At 53.1% G+C, this 21,040-nt stretch overlaps 1 protein-coding gene across 3 annotated transcripts in view; it reads right to left on the reverse strand.

Moving 5' to 3' along the window:
* Nucleotides 1-21,040, reverse strand: part of SEPTIN12 (septin 12) — a 67,020-nt gene that overhangs the window by 24,702 nt on the left and 21,278 nt on the right. The window contains exons 1-2 of one of the 3 annotated variants that reach the window (XM_044978795.1): nucleotides 12,317-12,403; nucleotides 7,181-7,380 (exon numbers count right to left, since the gene is read on the reverse strand). The exons of 1 other annotated variant lie outside the window; for it this stretch is intronic. The gene's annotated coding sequence lies outside the window, so the exon portion shown is untranslated. Of the gene's footprint in view, nucleotides 1-7,180; nucleotides 7,381-12,316; nucleotides 12,445-21,040 lie in introns of those variants that run through there. One more of the 3 variants, XM_044978794.1, reaches the window with a different exon arrangement.

Consider the following 21,040-nt stretch of genomic DNA (forward strand, 5'->3'; position numbering starts at 1 on the left):
ATCTCAGATCCCTATGGCTCTGCGACCAGCAGAAGGGTTGTGATGGTTGTTGGCAGGACCAATAAAGGTTTCCCATCACTGGCACACAGGAATGCGCCTATAATCTGTACAACGTGTCACCATTGGATTCAGGAGCAGCTTATATTACTTTTATTACAGTAGTACCGAGATGCCGTCAATATACTCGCATTGTGCTAGGTGCTGTGTCTGACTACCAAAGGCACTAATATGCCCCCCTCACCATTGTTTCTGAGCACCTCACAATCTTTAATGTATTACCCTGTGAGTAGGGCACTACTCTTATCCCCATTCGACAGATGGGAAAACTGAGTCACAGAGGGGCCAAGGGACTTGACCGAGGTCACACAGGGAGCCTGTGGCAGAACACAACATTGAATCCCAGTCTGCCAACTGCTGGGCTAGCACCCTAACCCTGGGCCTATCCTTCCCTTCCCCACTTTGTAGACTCAAAGAGACAGTCCCTGCTTTTGCTTCCGAGTTGCTTTAGAAGACACCCCCAGCTTTAATTTATACCCAGGATGCCAGGCCATAGCAAGTGAACATTTGATTCTACAAACACTGGCCTTCTATCTACAATGATGCATGGGTCAGATACAGAACAGGGAGAGAGAATAGCAGCCATCGCACAAATGTGGCACCACCACTGACCACACAGCAAAGGGATCATGCCACAGGACTGCGGTGGCCCCAGTTACTTGGCACAGGTTTTGCTGTTTGCTGCAGCAGAGGGGGAAAGGGACAGGGTTGACTGAGTGGCGTTTGCAGTTTTACTCCTGAGTCTTTGCCCTGTTATCCAGTTGTAGCGTGGGATCTGGCTCCCTCCCAGAAGATGGGTTGTACACACTGGGAGAAAGAGGGGATGTGGACAGAGAAGCGCCTCTTTCCAGCTGCCCTGGCAACCTCTCAGACACAGCCAAGGCTGGGACAATGGCTCAGAGTTCATCAACACATGCTTCTTGAATAGTGACAAGCTCGCAAGATCTGTCTAGGGGTTTGTTTGGGGCATGCCCAGGAGCTTGCAAGCTTAGCCCAGGCACTCCGGGGCAGGAGTCAGGAGAGATTTCACACTGAGGCAGGGTCAGGATTTTTTAAACAGCTTGGTTCAGGCTCAGATGCAAATGCTGTGTGAAAAGCTGCTTGCACTGGATTTCAGAGTCAGACTGAAACCAGATGGCCGGCATGTGGGGAAGGGAAACATATGCATAGGAGCCACCAAACTTCTAAGACGTTGGCATGGAGCATTGGGAGCTCCCTGGAACAGGCTAAATTAACAGCTCTGAACCTGTCCACAACCTTCAGAAAAGGTGCAGCATGGGCAAAAGCAGCACAGGCTTCCTCCTCATCTCATCGATGGGCCTCAACTCTGGGCCAGTCAGTCCCTGTGCCAACAAGGGCCACTTAACCCATCATCATGGGTGGCACTTTGTGCTGGGAACACACCTGCCAGAGAATTAAGACCTTTGAATACCCAGCCTACATTCTGGGTGCCTACCACAAGTCAAACCACACAATACAATATGCTGGGCAGACATATGCAGCCACGAAGCCCCTCCAAACCTCAGCCCACGCTCTCCCAAAACAAAGATGGGCTTGGCTGAGTGCCTGGGATTTAGAGCCCTTGCTCTGGCAGGTCGAAGGAGCGGATTCCAAAACTGAGGACACCTCTTGGGCAACATCCTGTTGGTAGCTCCCTCGTTTATACTTGTTTAAGCACCACAGCAGATCTCAGCTATGGCAGTACATGGTTTCCAGGTCCTAGACCATATAGTGCTTCCTAGGTTAAACCCAATGCCTTGAATTCCACCTGGAAGCCAGTACACATCCCAGAGCACCGACGTATGAAAGTACGGAGCAGGCTGCAGGATTCTGCACTAAACTTCAAGTTCTGGATGGTCTTGGGGTGCAGCCCCATGCAGAGCACATTACAGCAGTCTTGCCTCAAGGTGACAAGGGTGTGGATACTAGTGGCAAGGACTCTGCTTCAGAGACAAGAGGTCACATTCACTTAGCCAGGTGCAGAGGAAAATACCAGAACTCTTGGCCAAAGGCACATCCAGGCATGGCCCAGGATCTAACACTGCGCAAAACTCAGGCACCTGTTTGACAGACACGGTCCCTCACCCAGGCCAACGTTCTCTTCTCTGGACTGTCACAGCCGGTAAGCCTCCATCAAAGGCCTGGCCTACAGAAGGGTTGCTCTGGTTTAACTACAAGGCGCTACTTTCAATGGGTACATCACTGTGTGTGGACACTCATGTTAGTCTACACTTGGTTTACGTTGTGTTAGCTCGCACCTGTGTGTTTAACTAACTCAGTTTATCATCACAACTTTAGTTTAAGTCAGAACAATTTCTGTATTTAGAGAAGCTCTAAGTCCCAAGCTCATCTAGCCATTGGGCATTTCATTCTTCTGCTCTGCTCAGCTCAGAGGTGAGAGATGCAGCGCTAGGGGTCATCAGCAATCTGAGGCCTGTTCATTAACTCTCCCAGCAGCCTCATATACACAGGGAGCAGAAGCAGTGACAACATTGGTCACTGGGATCCCTCACAAGAGAACCTCATGGGCAGAGGAATGACTTCCCACTGCTATTCTGAAAGGTAATGATGGATCCTCTCCCTCAGATCTGCAAGTACATCAGCAAAAACCTCATTATCAATGGCATCAAAGGCTGACAACAAGGCTGAGAGAACTGGCACAGACAACTTGTCTTCCTCCATTGCTACGAGGAGCTCAGTGAATTCAACTGATTCAGTTCCTATCCCATACCTTGATTAACTGAGGCCAGCAAGTCAGATATCAAGAAGCCACCAGAGTTATCCCAACGCACACATCTGCTTGATCGCCTTGTTTAAATATAGATGTACCATCGGTCAGTGGTGTGCCCCAACCTCAAAACTAAGAGACCATGGATGGTCCATGCCAGAGGGTAGTGTCCATGCCTCCTCCAACATGCGCTCCCAATTCAAAACCAGACCCAACACATAGCCAGTCTTTCAAAGGAGCTGACAGCCACTCAAAGCAGTCCAATTGCTGTCCTGGCAGTCACGGAAATCTGAACCATGCCCGAATTGTCATCTACCTGGACATTACAATCATCAAGCACTGCTAGCCCTCACCTATTTCATTGCTACCATAGTAGCCAGCCAGAGACTACAGCCCCAACGAGGTGCCTGCAGGGTCATCTTGGTTATGCACACAAAGACGGGGCCTCATCCTTTATCGAATCAAGGATGGCGTTAACTGGACTAGCCAGCAACTCAGCATTCAACAGCCCAAACAGCAAACCAGAGCCTTGCTCGCCAGCACCTTGCACTCCTGGGAATTGATACGCCAAAGGAATTGAGTCCAAATGTCTTTCCTTTGATTTACACCTCTTGCACTGACAAGTGTGATAGTTTCCTCCTGTCTCCCCTCCTCTGCACACCACAGGGGTGAGGGGCACAAGCCATCACACCAACTATTCCCTTGGGTCCTCCATATGCCAGTGCAGAGCAGCCTTATTCAACCTTCTCCACTGCCCAAAGGTGCTCACTGGGGGGGGGTGGCAGCTAGGGGCCTGAATAAGAACCCCCAACAATGTCCATCATAAGAAGCCACCAGTCCCACAACTGTCCTGCCCAACATTCTCCATGCAGACCAGTGCCCAGCATGGCCCCGCACTCACCATCAAGGATAAGAAGAAGAAATAAGTAAATAATCCATCCATCCCAACCCGCACCCAGGCAACCTGCTGGTCTCTCACCCCCATGAGTGCCCAGCCCCACTTCTGGGGGTCTTGCGCTAGCCCCAGCAGCCACTCCCCCAATACTCTGATCTCAGCCAAACAGTCCTGTTAGAGGGGCTACCCAAAGGGCTGCTGAGTTTTGCCTTAAAGACAATAAGGACCAGGCCAGCCCACAATGCCTGGTAGCTCCATAGTCCTAGCATGGCAGACCAGCACAGGTCATCAATCCAGGTGAGAATTCCAGCCCAGGGTCTGGGTTTCTTGCTCTACCTAAACATGTTGTCCCCTGTCCTCAGCTTAAGACCCATACACCAAAATTCCAAGCACGCATCTCAGTGCATAGTCTCCAGGGGCAGGCTAGATTACCAGGATGCCAGGTGGCTGTGGGAAAACTACAGGATGTTCCATTCACTTGCTCGCACCTGCAGATCAGGGAGGACTTGTTCTGACTCCCCCCCGACCCATGGATCTTCAGGCAGTAGAAGGACAGACGGGCATTCATAGCAGTAAGGACCGAGCTGTGGAGCCATCTTAAATGAGCATCTCCAAAGGGAGAGAGGCCAGTGTCCCAGGCCCTGGGGGAGGTTGGGAACCACACTGCAGCAGGAGTGGGCAGACGCGTTCCCTGCACCCTGACACCAGTCACGGGATTCAGAGCCCTGACAGCCCCGAGAGGACACTGGGGACACCAGCTGGCAGGCAGCATGGGGCCCCTGCTAGGCTGCTCTACGATTCCAAGGCCTGCTGAGGGAGCATCCCCAGCCGTGTAATCAGCCACCTGTGCACAATGCAAACCCCACATAGGCACCTGTCTGGGCATGCACACAGGGGCACAGAGATTTCCACATTGTAACCCCTCTACAAGCTAGGCTTCAGCCCCCTTTGCCCCCCACTGGACCTATCTCCCAGCTGTGACTCCAAGGGTAGCAGCATGCGGGAGATCACGGCTCCAGAGCTACTCAAGGGCTGCCCGTTAGACCCCAGCAGCCCATGGAGCGGGGTTGCCCCTCACCCACAGCAGGGATGGGCCCAGGACTCCCGCCTGCTTGGAGGCAGAGACAAAGGGGCTGGTGAGCAGCGTGGAGAGAAGATTCAGCATCTTTCCTCCTCCCTGAGCTCTTTGTCTACCACCTCCATAGTTCCTCCCCCAACATTTCCATTGTCTGAGTCCTACCTCGTCTGTGAGGTGCAGAGATCCCCAGCCCAGGGCTACAAGGCAGCCAGCGCAGGGCGCTCTCCGCTCCCCAGCTCCATGGGCAGCGCGGGGCATGGACAGTCCCTCTCCTGCGGGTTCGGGAGTGCAGCAGCGGGGCTCCAATCTGGTCTGTGTCAGTGCACAGAACAGTCCCCTCCCCTCTGCCAGCTCCCCCACAGGGATCAAGGCTGTCACACATGACCCGCATGGTAATAATCCTCCCCGCCCCCTCCCCCGGGATTCCCTCCTTCAGCAACAAACCCATTCAAGAAGTTTGCCCAACTGCCCGGGCATGCTCAGTGTACAGAGCCAGCCTGGCTGGGAGCGGCAGCGTGGCTGGGCTTAGAGAAGAGCTGACCGGTACTGTTGGTCAGCGACACTCCAGCAAGGGCCCGCTCCTGGCATGGCTGCTCACAGGGAGGCATGTCAGTTCTGTCCATGCAGGGCACAAGTTTCCAGCCACCCCCTTCCTCCCGAGGAGGAATCCAGTCTCGGTGGCCTCCAATGCTCTCTGATACAGGATGTCGACAGGTGAGCTTTGGACTAGAAAACAGCCCCTGGGCTGCCCTGTAGTTTTGGTGCCACAACAAAGAAGCACATGGATCATGTCGGGCTAGGGTGACCAGATGTCCCGATTTTATAGGGACAGTCCCGATTTTGGGGTCTTTTTCTTATATAGACTCCTGTTACCTCCCACCCCTGTCCCGGTTTTTCACATTTGCTGTCTGGTCACCCTATGTCGGCTCCTACTGTGGAGCTCAGACTGCAGCGCACTTCGATGGCCGACTGGCTGAGGCTCAGCTCCTCACCTGCTTCGGATGCTTCGGCTCAAGGGTCGCGCGTGAGGCCACTGGGGAAAGTCAGAGTCCTGCTCTGCCCCTTCCCTGCTGCATCAGCTCCCCCCGCACCAGCCCAAGTTCCCTGATCCCTTTTAATAAGGGCGCTCGACTCTGGCGGCTCATTGTTGGCATCCCCGGAGTAGCTGTCAGCCAGCAGCACTTCTCCCACCCCAAACACCCAGCAAGCTGCCTATATCCCAGCCTCCCCCCGTGCTGGTAGGGCTGGTGATGGCATGGGGGAGGGGAGCATGTGCGCAGGAGCTGATGTTAAGGACCTCTATCTGCAGTTGGTTCCAACAGCATGAACCTTCTGTGTAAACAACCACCCCTCAGTCCCAGCCACATCCCGGAAATACGGGGCACGAGCAGGACGGACATGCTATAGGGATTCGGCTGCAGGAGGCAAGACTGATGAGGACATGCCAGCAAAGTGACAGTGTGAAAGAGGTAAGAACAAGGAAAGCACACTTGCCAGAGAGTCCCCCAGCGCCGCCGGCGAGCAGCACACAACGGGGCTGACTTGGCTGCGGGAACTTGGAGAATCAAAGGCTGAGCTGCTCTCTAGTGACTTGAGGAAACAGGAAACACCAGCGAGTGCCACCTTCACCCCGAAGTAGCATGTGTTTGACCCGTCACCGCTGGTCCTCCACCACCCTGACGACCTACAGACAGTTCTAGAATGCCACTTGCTCTCCCAATGGCTGCCGCATTTCACTGGAGTGAATGCAATGTTAGGACATACCTGCGTCATGCAGGAGTACATTGCACCTGTGTGTGCAGAGTATGGTAGGACAGATCGCTTGGTGAGTGTACCTGGCAGCACAGCAGGCAAACTGCACCTGGGTGCACTGTCTTCTCCAGCTGCACGGCAGGCTCACTGCACCTGGACATTGCATGTGCCAGGAAGTACCATGCCAGGTAAGATGCACTGCACCTGTGCAGACCCAGTAAGGCACAACTGGCTGCATGAGCCCAGTGGAGAGCAGATGGGTCTGGGTAGAGGAGAGGAGAATGAAGGGCACAGGTTCACAGCTAGGTAGCAACAGGCCTGAATTACCTATACAGTCCTATAGGGATCTCAGACCACACGGAAATCACACTGTATGCCAGCCAGGGCTGCAGGAAGCGAGCAGCAACCCGCAGTCAACGGGTCTCTTTGCTGACTGGGCTTCATGCCTCAGAGCCTTCTTGGCTGGGGTAGCCTAGACCAAATTTTCAGCTTGCCACCGCATGAGGGAGAAATGCCACAAACAGAGATGGGCCAAACCCCCAGAGCCCTGCAGGGGCCTCGGGGGGAACCCAATGCAGTTCATCGTAAGTCCAGTTTCACACGGTCCACAACCGCCTCCACCCCGACCCCCCCGAGCAAGCGGGGTTAGAAAGAGGACGAGGACGGTTACCTCCTAGGCAGAGCAGGGCAGTCTCTCCAGCCCCCCGTGCACGCGTGGGCTGCTCCAGGGAGCCGTCCGCTTCTCGTGCATGTGACGCTCAGGCCAGAGTGGGTGCTGGCAAAACCGATGCTGCGCTTCCTGCTTTGTGGTTTCAGCTTCCTATCAAGAGTGCTGAGCTGTACTGAGCTCGTTGCCATAGGAACGAGAGCCTAGGGTGGAGGGGAACGTCACTGGCACCAGGAGGGGTTCCAAGGTGGGCTGGCGAATGGTGGAAGCGGCAGGGCAGCGAGGGGTGCAAGGATAGGGCCAGGGAAGGCAGGATGAGAGACCAGCACCAAGCCTGCATCCGACCAAGGTGCTTCTGAGATCATCCCACTAGGAGCCTCTTCTCCAGCCCGAAGAGCCTGGTTTGGAGCTTGGCACGCCGACGTGCCATGGCAGCTGCATTTGAAAACAGGCTGCTGAGCTCTTCAGGATCAACTCCCGGGGGAAGATGGCGCACCCTGCAGAAGGAAAGTCCTCTCCTGGGCGGACACTAGGCCTCTCCCAGCTGCTCTGTCAGACTTCTGAGGCCCTTTCCTTCCTACCACCGCAGCAGGGAGAGCCCGGGTTTGGTCTCTGTGCAGGAAGCTTTCTGCAGAATGTGTTTATAGCCTGACATTTGCCTGGCTGGGCTTGGACTCGGTGACTTTTTCAGACAACAATAACCACTAACCCTCCCCCCCCCCGCCCCGACACACACACAGAAACCCTGCAGCTGCAACCCACAGTATCCTGCCTCTGAACCTCTAAACCGCAGCTCACCCCACTTCGGCCCCTGCCACACATCTCCGTGAGCAGCAGCAAAGGGAGGGAGCGTGCGGAAGGGCCTTTGGGAGGAGCAAGGAAAGAAAAGAGCAAAGAAAAGGTTTAAAGACAGAGAGTCGGACCTGGGGATGAGGGCGGGAGCTGGCGAGCGAATGGCAGGCAAGTTCAGCCACCCGCTGGCGTCTCCTGGCATGGAAGGCGCAACAGAGGAACGGGCTGCATTCCTGCCATTGTGCCACGGGTGCTGAGAGACCCGGCCATGAGGAGGGGAATTCCACTCCTCCAAGGCCCTGTTTGCTCAGGGCTCCCAGTTCTCCACTTTCTCACAGCTCCAAGCAAATATTACAGCCCCGGAACACAAAGCAGAGCACTTCAGACAGGGCATCATGCTGATGGGTATTTACCCTGGCCTGCGGGTGCTTGCCCAGTCTCCCAGTCCTCACCCACCCCCTCCTGTAGATTCAGGTGCTTTTTCCCTCATGAGACTCTTGGAAAAGCAGTAAGAGCAGAGGTACAGTGCAAGACAGGGACAGCCCTGTATGCAGTACGACAGCAAACAAGCTAGAGGTGGTGGACTGTAGAGCACGGCCAGTGGGTAGCCTCAACATGTGTGCAGGGAGTTGTGTTGTGCGAGAAGTTCCATCTTTGCACTGCCAGAGGCTGTGTCACTGTTCACGCAATGACCAGGAACAGGAGGGAGGGAAGGGGATTTTGCACCAACACGTGCAAAGACACAAACGTTCCCGTACAACGATGCAGCCGGCAATCTTTGGGCAAGTGTAATTTCTAATGCTGACAGTCAAAGATGAAGAAGCCAAGGCAATGGTTGAGTGGGGGAAAACGTCTCGCTGTCGCTCAGAGAAAGCGGGGTTTCCCTCAGAATTAGGACTGGGTTACTGACAATCTGGCCATTTTCACAAACTGGAAGCCGAATGGAATGCTGTTGTGACTATTTCACACACATCCATATGCACGCAGGATACCATCCAGCAAGCCTGTGCCCTCTGTCTTCTTGATAGGATAAGGTGGCCTTTCCAGGAAGTGTTGAAACATCCTAGTGCCTTCTGGCAGTAACTGCTACCAGCTGTGACAACACTGAAGGAAACTGGGACTGTCTAACCCGCACTCCCCTACCCACTCCCGCTCCATCAATACAGAAACCATCACGTGCAGCAGCAAGCGTCAACCACCCCAGGAGCCAGATGGGGAAGGAATGAGGGCAGAGGAGTAGAGACTCTGTTGGTACAGAGATGATGGAACCTGGAAGGAACACCAAGGAGAGTCTTTATACTAGGGCTGTCGATTAATCACAGTTAACTCATGCAATTAACTCAAAAAAATTAATCGCGATTAATTGCAGTTTTAACTGCATTGTTAAACAAGAGACTACCAATTGAAATTCATTAAATATTTTGGATGTTTTTCTACATTTTCATATATATCTTGTATGCTGTGGTGTAATTGAAATCAAAGTGTATATTTTGATTACAAATATTTGCACTGTAAAAATAATAAACAGAAGAAATAGTATTTTTCAATTCACCTCATGCAAGTACTGTAGTGCAATTTTTGTCCTGAAAGTGTAACTTACAAATGTAGATTTTTTTTGTTACATAACTGCACTCAAAAACAAAACAATATAAAACTTAAGAGGCTACAAGTCCACTCAGTCCTACTTCTTGTTCAGCCAATTGCTAAGACAAACAAGTTTGTTTACATTTATGGAAGACAATGCTGCCCTCTTCTTATTTACAGTGTCACCAGAAAGTGAGAACAGGCATTTCCATGGCACTTTTGTAGCTGGCATTGCAAGGTATTTACGTGCCAGATATGCTAAACATTCATATGCCCTTTTATGCTTTGGCCACCATTCCAGAGGATATGCTTCCATGCTGACGATGCTCGTTAAAAAAATAATGCGCTAATTTAATTTCTGACTGAACTCCTTGGGGGAGAATTGTATGCCCCCTGCTCTGTTTTACCCACATTCTGCCATATATTTCATGTTATAGCAGTCTCGGATGATGACCCAGCACATGTTGTTCATTTTAAGAACACTTTCACTGCAGATTTCACAAAACGCAAAGAAGGTACCAATATGAGATTTCTAAAGATAGCTACAGCACTCGACCCAAGATTTAAGAATCTGAAGTGCCTTCCAAAATCTGAGAGGGACGAGGTATAGAGCATGCTTTCAGAAGTCTTAAAAGAGCAACACTGATGCAGAAACTACAGAACCCGAACCACCAAAAAAGAAAATCAACCTTCTGCTGGTGGTATCTGACTCAGATAATGAAAATGAACATGTGTTGGTCCGCACTGCTTTGGATGGTTTTGGAACAGAACCTGTCATCAACATGGACACATGTCCCCTGGAATGGTGGCTGAAGCATGCACATCTGGCACATAAATATCTTGCGACGCCGGCTACAACAGTGCCATGAGAACATCTGTTCTCACTTTCAGGTGACATTGTAAACAAAAAGCAGGCAGCATTATCTCCCGTAAATGTAAGCAAACTTGTTTGTCTGAGCGATTGTCTGAACAAGAAGTAGGACTGAGTGGACTTGTAAGGTCAAAAATTTTACATTGTTTTATTTTTGAATGCAGTATTTTTGTACCTAATCTTATATTTGGAAGTTCAACTTTCATGATGAAGAGATTGCACTACAGTACTTGTATTGTGTGAATTGAAAAATACTATTTCTTTTGTCTTTTTACAGTGCAGACACTTGTAATAGAAAATAAAGTGAGCACTGTACAATTTGTATTCTGTGTTGTAATTAAAATCAATATATTTGAAAATGTAGAAAACATCCAAAAATATTTAAATAAATGGAATTCTATTATTGTTTAACAGTGCGATTAATCGTGGTTATTTTTTTTTAATCGCTCGACAGCCCTACTTTATACCCCAGGTGGTTCTCCTGGACTTCCCATCTACTCCACTGCCCAGTATCACTGTACATATTTCCGAGTCCTGGGATGGACTAAATAGTCACAAGGAGAGAGAATCAGGGAGGGGGGTGACAAGAGAGAAGGGCAGAGAAATCATTGGTGGGGAAAAGACTGGGAGAGGGCAAAGGATAGGGGAGGATGATGAAGGGGGAAAGACATTGAGCCCAACCACTCCCACTCGCTCATGCCCATGGAGCAGCTCACCCAAGGAGCTCGCAGATTGCAGCACCTGTGCAGGCTGCAACAACACCCTTTGCCCCCAACAGCCGATTGCTGATGGTAACAAAACAACCCAGCCCCAGACTCTACAGGTGTCAGCAATGGGGGGAGGGAGGGAAGGGAGAATCCAAGCAAAGAGCAGATCCCAGTCTCACCTAGAGCATGAAGAGGAGGGGATGGGGGAGCTAAAGGTCATGGATCCTTTCTGAACGCACCACTCCCAGTAACAAAGAATCCTGTGGCACCTTATAGACTAACAGACGTTTTGCTAGTCTATAAGGTGCCACAGGATTCTTTGCTGCTTCTACAGAACCAGACTAACACGGCTACCCCTCTGATACTTGACACTCCCAGTAAGAGGCTTAATTAGCCCCTTTGGTCTGCTGGGGTCCTGGGTGTGGGACACAACTCCTCTGCTGCAGTGAGTCAGCAGGGTGACACCCCAACCCACCAGTGTGGGAGGGCAGCTCGCTCCTCTGGGCTGTGACCTTAGAGGAGGCAGGTGTGGGGATGGGAAAGCCCCCAACCTTTGCTCAGTCCCCAAGGTGGTTAATCACTGACACTGTTCAAATGGAGTATTGGGGTGAGGCCAGTGCCAGCAGCTGAATGAGAACCCCTGCAGGGCCACACAGGGAGGGGACCGGTGATCTCTGGGGCTTCCCTCGTCCCAGCCTGGGGAGGGGCAATTCGTCTCTAATCCCCTGAGAACCCCTCTTAGTCACATCAGGGCAGATTATCCTTCAGCATGCCCCTCTATCCTACCTGGGGGGAATTGACTTTCTGCCTGTCTGTCTCCCCAAGCCCCTCTGCCCCCAGCTGGGAGGGGTGCCTGTGCCCCATCTCTGCCCCAGAGCCCCTCTGCCCCCAGCTGGGAGGGGTGCCTGTGCCCCATCTCTGCCCCCAGAGCCCCTCTGCCCCCAGCTGGGAGGGGTGCCTGTGTCCCCTCTCTCCCCCAGAGCACCTCTGCCCCCAGCTGGGAGGGGTGCCCGTGCCCACTCTCTCCCCCAGCGCCCCTCTGCCCCCAGCCTGGAGGGTTGTTTGTGCCCCCTCTCACTCCCCTCTCCCCCCCAGGGATGTGTGTCCCTGCCCCATCCCCCCCAGAGCCCCTTCCCCACACTCGCTCCCAGGACCAGAGGGCTGTTCTCCCCACTGCTCTCTTACGTTATGTCACAAGCCAAGCGTGGCACCCTTCCTTGCCCAAACAGCCATGGAACTCAGGGAGGCTGGAGATGGCGCTGGGGCGGGACCAGAGCACAGGTGATGCAACGGTTGCTAAGAAGCGGTGTAGTCAGGTTGGAGTCTCTTAAAGGGATACTGCCAAGTCCCAAGAAATTGCAAGCACAACGGTCCCACCCAGGGCCCGCGTGCAATGCTTTGTACAGCAAGTGCCGCCAGGGACTCCTCTCTCTCCCCCTCCAGTTCCTCTGCTGCATCCAAGCACCTGTCACCACCAATGTGATGAAACAGCCATGGGCAGGGGAAGGGAGACACTACCTTGCAAAGGTTTAAGGGTGTTAAAAAACTTGCGGTACTGACTGAGAAGTAAAAATGCAGGAGTCCTGCAGTTGCAGCAACGGGATAATTAAATGCACGCATGCCTCTGTGTGTGTGGGTGTGAGAGAGGAATATCCACCTTCCCTTTCCCTGCCATTGTACTGATGCCTCTTTTAGTTGCCATTTCAGTTTCCAAATGCCTTGACCAGGCCCACTGGCTGCAAGGGGTCTGCGATCAGGGTAAACGTCAGTTACGTGCCAGTGTAACTGACACTGCCCAGAACTGTGTGACTGTTAGAGGTTCTTGCTTCTGGGGTCTGGTGCACAGGCAGGTTTTTGGTGGGCACGGGGTACCATGTTGGCATCAGGAATTTGGTGCCCGACTTGCTGTTTGGTCCCCATCAGCCAAGTGTTGAATACGGGTAGTGGAGGGCTGCTCTGCAAGCAGGACATGCTCTGGCAAGCCTCTTTATCTGAACCAGGACCGAGTAAACAGCAATTCTCTCTCTCAAGCTGGTTGGTCTCTTTCTATTCCAATCTGTTTAGAATGGGGAAACACTGGCTACCCGCCCCACCCTCTCCCTGACAAAAGCAGTGGCTAAGCCTACTGGGGGTAGCACTGCTCCATGGTTAATAACACACTAACACAGGGGTGGGAAGTAGGAGATGTGGCTTCTCAGCCCAGCCGCTTGCTTTGTGACCGTACACAAGTCAGATGTGGCTGCTGATCTTGGGTGCCCAACTTGAGACATAATCACAACGTAAATCTTTACATATGCCTCTTTGCTCATCTTCTAGACCAGTGGTTCTCAACCCTTCTGGGCTCAGGACCCATTTGTAAATGGCTATGGCCTGTCGCAACCCCGTCAATTGTCTGTGGGTGGAGGCCCTGGGGCAGTTTTGGTCGTGTCCTGCCTGGCACTCACCCCACAGCGGCAGCTCCTGTGCTGTGGGGCTGGCTGGGCTTGGCTCTCCCCTCTGGGTATTGCAACTCTGGGGTTGCAGAAATGCTCAGGTTTGGCCCCACCCCCCTGACTGGACCAAGTTGGTGAGAGTGGAGTTGTGACCTGGCTCCTGAGGTTCCAGTGCCACTCACTCAGATTTGGCCTACCTGGACTCCTGTTGTCGTGACGGCGGGGCCAAACCTGAGTGGTGCTGGGAACCCAGAGGCTGCAGTGCCTGGAGCAGGGAGGGGAGCCCAGTCAGCCCTGTGGGGCAGGAGCCACAGGAGCTGGCACGTGACCCTTTGAAGGATTCTGGCGACCCAATTTGGATCCCGGCCCATGGATTGAGGCCAATGGCAATTACCATATCGGCTCAGCCCAGCCACCTAGTGCTGTAACCCGTCTTCAACAATGGTCAATGGCAGAAACCCGAGAGGAAGCAGTTTCTGAGCTTCTGGAGATTGACCCCTTCTGAGAATCCAGCACATGGCAGACAGGCAGCTCCACTGCGCAGAGAAGCTCAGTTTGAAGTGTGAGGTGAGAAATGGGAGCAAAGGAAGGAGGGTTGTTATAGGTAACAAAACCTTCTGGTCAGCTCGTAAATGTCACCCGGCCCTGTGAGACCTGCGTGGAAAATCCTGCTTTCATTCACTATGTTCCACAAAGAAAGGACCCTGCTTTGGTCAGTTTTGTGTAGAGAGAGAGGATCTGGATGTGCTCTGAACACAGACAGATGATGGTGACCCTTAGCAGCTAATGGCGCTTCACATCTAAGCACTCTGCAGACATGGCTCAGGGGAAAGTCCTGAAAGTGCCCAATTTGGCCAGGAAATGAGGTGTGTGCCGTGTGTGTGTTGGGTGTGTGTAGCTGTGTGTGTGTTTGTTGGGTGCATGTAGTTGTGTGTGTGTGGAGGGGTGTGTGCATGTGTGTAGCTGTGTGTGTGTTGGGTGCATTTGTGTAGCGTTGTGTGTGTGTGTGTAGCTCTGTGTGTGTGTGTTGGGTGTGTGTGTGTAGCTTTGTGTGTTGGGTGCGCTTGTGTGTGTGTAGCTGTGTGTGTGTGTTGGGTGCATGTGTGTAGCTGTGAGTGTGTGTTGTGTGTGTGTTGGGGGATCTTCTCCAGCTGATGGCTTGAAAATGGTGACATTTTGCCCCAGATCAGTGTGGCAGAACTGTTCCCTTTCTCCTTGTGAACAGCGATCCCTCAGGCTGGAAAGACATTGGGGCTGATTCTCTTTTCAAACCGGTGCAATTCAGGAGTGACTCCATTGCAGACCATGGAGTGAGACAGGTGTAAAAGCGGTGTGAGAAGCTGGCATTTCACACAGTCCTCTCACATTACCGTTCTAGGGAAAGCACCCCTGGGGTGGATCGTCTCTGACTCACTCGGCTCCCCTAGTGGGGAAGGGTGCCCATTTGGGACCACCACTGGTCTGGGTGCTGGGCTCTGTGCTTTGCTCAGGTGTGCCCAGGTCTGCATTCCAGGCCTCGGACTCACTTGCCCCACCTCACTGGACTGTGCTGAATTCTCATTTGATGCTACTCATGACTCTCAATTCTCCAACCGAACTTCCTCACGTCAGGTAAATCCCAGCACAGAAACAGCCTCCTCCTGCTGACACGTCAGAGGTGACAAGAACTAGCCAGAGGGGCTGGCGGAGGAGGGAGTTCCCCACTGCGCTGGTGAGTTCCATCACGACCTTCCTCCACCTCTGGGAGCCTGGGAGGGGAATTTGAGGCCCTCTCCATCCATTCTGCCCTAGGTTTCCCCATATTGCCCAACCAGCAGCCTTTGGGCCTGTCCATAGGGACCACTTTGTGTTGGGGTGAGAGGGGAAGTCAGTGTTCATAGCCCACAGGGCTCCTTGGAGTATGTGAGGGAGACAAACTCCGCTAATGACACTCTGCCAGCGACTGTCCTCCTTGCCCTCAGCCCATTCACCTGATGGTCATTGGCCACCCAGACCACTACATCCCCTACGGGCCCGGATCAGCTTCTTTGACACCTACAGCATGTTATTCGAACACAACAGTGCAGTCTGCTGGGGGCTGTAATACTCTTTTCTACGTCTGGTTGCTGGGCATGTGTGTGGGGTTCAGAGGCCTGTGACAGACGGTCAGACAGGATGACGGCCTTAAACTCTGTGTCTATAACTTTCCCAAGCAGGGTGCATGATATGTCCCGAGGATCGATGGCTGAGGAGGATGGGGGAAGGAGGTTGTGGCTCAGGGTTTGTAGGGAAGGGGAAAGCCCAGTGTGTTCTGGCTGCCACACCCAGATCTCTTTACGTGTCCTAATTGATTACTCCCCACAGCTCCCACGTGAGGCTCCCGTCATCCCCATTTTACAGCTGGGAAAACCGAGGCACGGAGCGCTTAAGCCCACCTTTTCCAAGAGAGGACATTGACTGGTTGTTTGAACTGAGACAACTGAAGTCTGATTTTCAGAAGTACTGAGCTCCACAAAACGGAGATACCCGAAAAGGTTTGGCCTAAGTGACTTGCCCACGGTCAGCGGTGGAGCTAGGAATGGAACCCAGGAGTTCTGGCTTGTGACTCCTGGTGCTCTACCCCAACCACTGACACCATCCTCCCCTGAAGACTGCCCTTGCCAAAAGGCTGTCTGGATCCCCCGGAAACCAGGTTGCTTGGGAAAAGAACTCCCAGGACTGGCCAGGTGGCACCTGGGCCAATCACATGGCAGTCTGGAAAATGGGAAGCGCGTCCCCTTTGTTGGTGTGCCAGGCGGGAAGCCACAGCCGCATGAGGCTGCACCCTAGGGGGCTCTGCCCTTTACGGCAGGCGGGGCCTGTCGGGAAGGCTGAGCCCTGGCAAAAAGGAGCGTTAGTTTGTATAACGGTGCATGTCTGAGACCATGGACTGTGAGGTGACCCTTCAGGAGCAGCGGAGCTCCGGCGATGGCTTCTTAAAGGCAGTGGAGCTGAGAACGAAGGCAGCCATGGGGCTGAGGAGGCTCCTTTGCCCCCCGCCCCACCAGGCTGGAGAGTGGCTGTTTTAAGCAAGCTGATGCGCAAGCTGCCGGTTTGGGGCAAGGGGCAGCCGTGGCTCAGAGAGAAACATGGGATGCCAGAGCTGATCACAGCTTCAGCCCCCAGTCACCCTGCTGCTGGGGGGTGAGTTAGCTCTCCACAGGTGTGGTAACTCAGTGGAAGAACTCCTGCAAAACTGGGGCCACCACTGGTGACTCTCTTTCCCTGGTTGTAGCTAGTGCCATGTACTCCTGCTCCTGCCCATCCCATCCGGCGCTAAACACATGGCTAGTTATTCCGCTACAGCCGACCTCTCCTCTCACTCTCCTGGCTCACCACGATCATTGCTGCTCGGAAAACCGAGCCCCAACTGATTCGTACGAGCACCACGACTAAGGAGTAACAGCTGTGCAACCCACACAAATCCTTTCAAAAGCTGCTCATTAAGAGCTAATGTCGCAAGATAATGGTTCCCTTTGGACAGACCCGTTCAGGGACTAATTCGAGCTGTTTTATTTTCCAAGCAGGAGGTGAGTAATCCCAGGGCCACGTTCTATTACAATGATTTAATTACTGATGAAGGTTTAATCAGCGTGTGATCTATGGAAGACCTAAGATTATATGGACACAAATGGGTGTTTAGCCCAGCCATCCTTACTGCTGTTCCATATCCGGTGTCCTAGCACTGTCTAGTGGTCAGAGCACAGGACACGGAGCCAGGAGATCTGGCTCATTTTGGGTGACCTTCACCGGGGGCCTGATCCTCAGAAGTGCTAAGCATCCATGGCACCAATTAAAGTCAATATGTGCTGCAGGGACTCAGATCCTCTGCCAGTCCAGGGCCTCCCAGAGGATTCAGGGGGCCTGGGGCAGGGCCGGGTCTTCGGTGACAATTCAGCGGCGGGTCCCTCTTGGAGGGAAGGACCCACCGCTGAATTGCTGCCGAAGAATGAAACGGCGGCGGTAGAGCTGCCTAAGTGCCGCCAATCGCAGTTGTTGTTTGTTTTTTTACTTCGCCACTTGCGGTGCTTGTACTCACTGGGCGGCGCTCTGAGGCTTTGGCAGCACTTCAGCGGCGGGTCCTTCACTCGCTCCGAGTCTTCGGCTGCACTGAAGGACCCGCTGCTGAAGATCCGGAGCGAGTGAAGGGTCCGCCACTGAAGTGCCACCGAAAACGTGGAACGGCTCGCGGGGCCCCTGCGGGGCCCGGGGCAAATTGCCCCACTTGCCCCCGCCCCCGGGCAGCCCTGTGCCAGTCACTCTCTCAGCATTGGAGCGTCAGTTTCATTCACTGTAAAATGAGAAGACGACTCCTTCCCTAGCAGCGTCACAGGGCCTGACTGCTCCATTAGTGTGTGCAAAGCACTTTGAGGAGCTCCCCGTTAGCATCCACAGAGCTCTCTCATTGGCCTCTTGCAAATCCCTCCTTAAAACTCTCCTTTGCCATGATGCCAACACAAAACTGGCCAGTGCTTAGGTGCTAATACCCCTGCCTGTCATGCTGACCTGTGTTGTCTCATTGTTTCCTTGTGCTCCCCTGACTGTAACCATCAGTTGTCGCATGTCTTAGATTGTAAGGTCTTTGGGGCAAGGAACTGTTTGTGCAGCACCTAGCACAATGGGTCCATGACGGGCTAGGTGGTACTGCAATACTACTAATAAATAACAATGGCTGAGATGATCACAGCAATCAAGCTGCTTTCCAATTAGCTGAAGTCTCTTTTCTTCTCATTGTATTAACTTTTATCACATGCTGTTTGTAAAGCACTTTGAGAAGGTGAGATGCTTTGTATGTTATAGGATCAATAAGTCAGAAACCAGCCATCCTGCACGGCCTGGTACAGATGGCAGCCATCCCATGCAGCCCAGCACAGAATCCAGCCACCCTGCATGGCCGGGCACAGATGCCAGCCATTCCATGCAGCCCAGCACAGAATCCAGCCATCCTGCACGGCCTGGCAGAAATGCCAGCCATTCCATGCAGCACGGCACTGAATCCAGCCACCCTGCACAGCCTGGCACAGATGACAGCCATTCCATGCAGCGCAGCACAGAATCCAGCCACCCTGCACAGCCTGGCACAGATGCCAGCCATTCCATGCAGCACGGCACTGAATCCAGTCACCCTGCATGGCCTGGCACAGAATCCAGCCACCCTGCACAGCCTGGCACAGATGCTAGCCAGTGGCCTGGCACAGAATCCAGCCACCCTGCATGGCCTGGTTCAGAATCCAGGAGGCAGAGGCCAGCATTTTCAGAAGGGCTCACCCAGCTCCATAAGTGAGGCCATTGGAAGGTCAGAGGAAGAAAGGCGGAGCGGAGGCAAAGAAGAGAAAGAAGAAAAGAAACACCAAAATAGCTAAGTATACTCCTCTGAGGGTCCACTTCCTCTGGGTGCCTCTAAGGAGCAGAAAGCATTCCTAAACTGCTTCAGTCAAGCCTAAGTAAACTGAGAGGAGGGGTCCCCTTTACACACCCCACCTGGCCTGATCTGTGACCAACAGCCACCTCCCTTCTATCCTCCCACTCACACGGGGGCAGGGACTGCTCCGTGCCTGCCCGTCAGTTCTAGTCTATTTTCTCGCTGCTCTGAGCTCCGCAGTGTCCGTTTATGCATGTGAGGAGCTGGACAAAGCCACCCACATCAGCCCAGGAATATTTGGGCCTTTCTTGGTTTTGTAACCTGAGCCAGGGGAAAGCGGCTGACAACTCCCATATGTTTAGAAGGGAAACGGTGACCGGCTCAGCATTTTGGCACAAGAGGAAGATTTTTTGGTAGTGCAGAGACAATGCAGGGGAATTTAGTAGAGGCTCCAAGCACTGGTATGCACAGAGGTATTAGAACCATGGCTCTCTGCATGCACTGGGAGAAATGGAGAACTCTTGAGAGGTTTGATAAAGTTTTTAGCTCACCTCCCTCCCTTCCCCGCCACCCCTTTTCACAGTTGAGCAACTCTGCTCTTTGCAGGACTGGATGGGAGCAGAAGCAGAAGTGAAAACTGCTGCACTTGAAGCAGTGCTGGCCTGGCAGGAGCATGAGAAAACTCATGGGAGTCACGTACCAGGCTCCTGTACTGTCCCCTTTCTTGCCCGGAGATTTCCACCCTTCCAATGGGATAGTTACTTCAGATGGCCAGGAGAGACTTCAGCGTCATGGGATGCAAGCCATTAGCAACCCACTTCCAGACCCTGCTGTCGGGGGGGAGGGAGGGGGTAGATTGAAGATCCGAGGTTGGAATCAGTACTGGAGAACCAAGGAACGACATACAAATAACCCTTCGGACCCATCCTCATCTTATCGCCCCCTTCCAAGAACATAGCCCCACCCCCACTGCTCAGCATGGCCCCACTTCACTGCAGAAGCAGGCATCGTCCTCTACTGCAGACAGCCCAGGAGCTCCGAGCTCAGCAGTCAGGGCTTTCATGTCTACTGGGTAAAACGGGGGCTTTGGCCAGCAAGCTGTTTTCCCAAGAGGGGAGCAGAAATTCCAGCCCTGAGCCGCTTGTCCTCCTCCCCCGCTGTCGCGGGAGCCCCAGGATCTTTGTGGGCAACCCTGACACAAGAACTGGAAATGAAACATGGCCTGCTGCCCCGTTGCTCGGTGTGCTAGCTTCCTGGGGAGATGAGCAGGCCCAAGCCTGCATCCTGAGCAGCTTTGTAGTGCCTAGAACCTGGCTACTTGGGAAACCAGATTCCTTCAGATGTCTCAGGGGAACTGAAAGGCCCAGGAAACCTGAGTGGCCTGGGGGATCAGAATGGACTGGAGAGTCTCTCTCATCTAGGATGCTAGCTTGGCCTGGATGGGATCCAGGTGTGATAGTCACTGACTGTTGCTTTCATATGGTGGCTGTCTGGTGGCCTGGATGACATGAGCTTGTTTGTCTCCTTCCAATTCTCGGCAGACATGTGTCCACATGACAAAAACAATCCTCACTTTCACTAATTGGGGGAGGCCAGGGAGACTGCACTATTCTCTCTCTCGTAGAGGAGGTTCCCTCTCGGGTGGGTCTGAGGCACCTTGGAAAGGAAGTGTAAGGAGCTTGCAATGTTGGCATCCCCTGCTTGGAGGACCAAGAGAGGACAGACGATAATTGTTATTCATCAACAACTGATCAAAGAAACCCAGGAGCATCCCTGAGACATGTTAGCAGCAAGGGCTACGTCAATCAGCCATCACAAAGGACAATGAGTGGCACCAGGGCAGGAAACACCACACCTGGCCCAAGCAGAGTGGACACACTTCCAGCCCCCCACACTCCCAGACAGCCGGGCGAAAGGACAAAGCTTTTTTGGCAAAAATAAATAAATAAATAAATAAATAAATACAAATTTGCAGATTGCAGAAGACACCAAATCGTCTTGCCAAATTCATGGACGTTTTACCAATACCTAAGCTAGACAGGTGGAGGTTCCCCGCGCATGCAAAGAAGGGCTACGGTTCCTGCTGAAGTGCAAAGC

This window comes from Mauremys mutica, chromosome 11 (genome assembly GCF_020497125.1).
Source record: "Mauremys mutica isolate MM-2020 ecotype Southern chromosome 11, ASM2049712v1, whole genome shotgun sequence".
Taxonomy (NCBI): Eukaryota; Metazoa; Chordata; order Testudines; family Geoemydidae; genus Mauremys; species Mauremys mutica.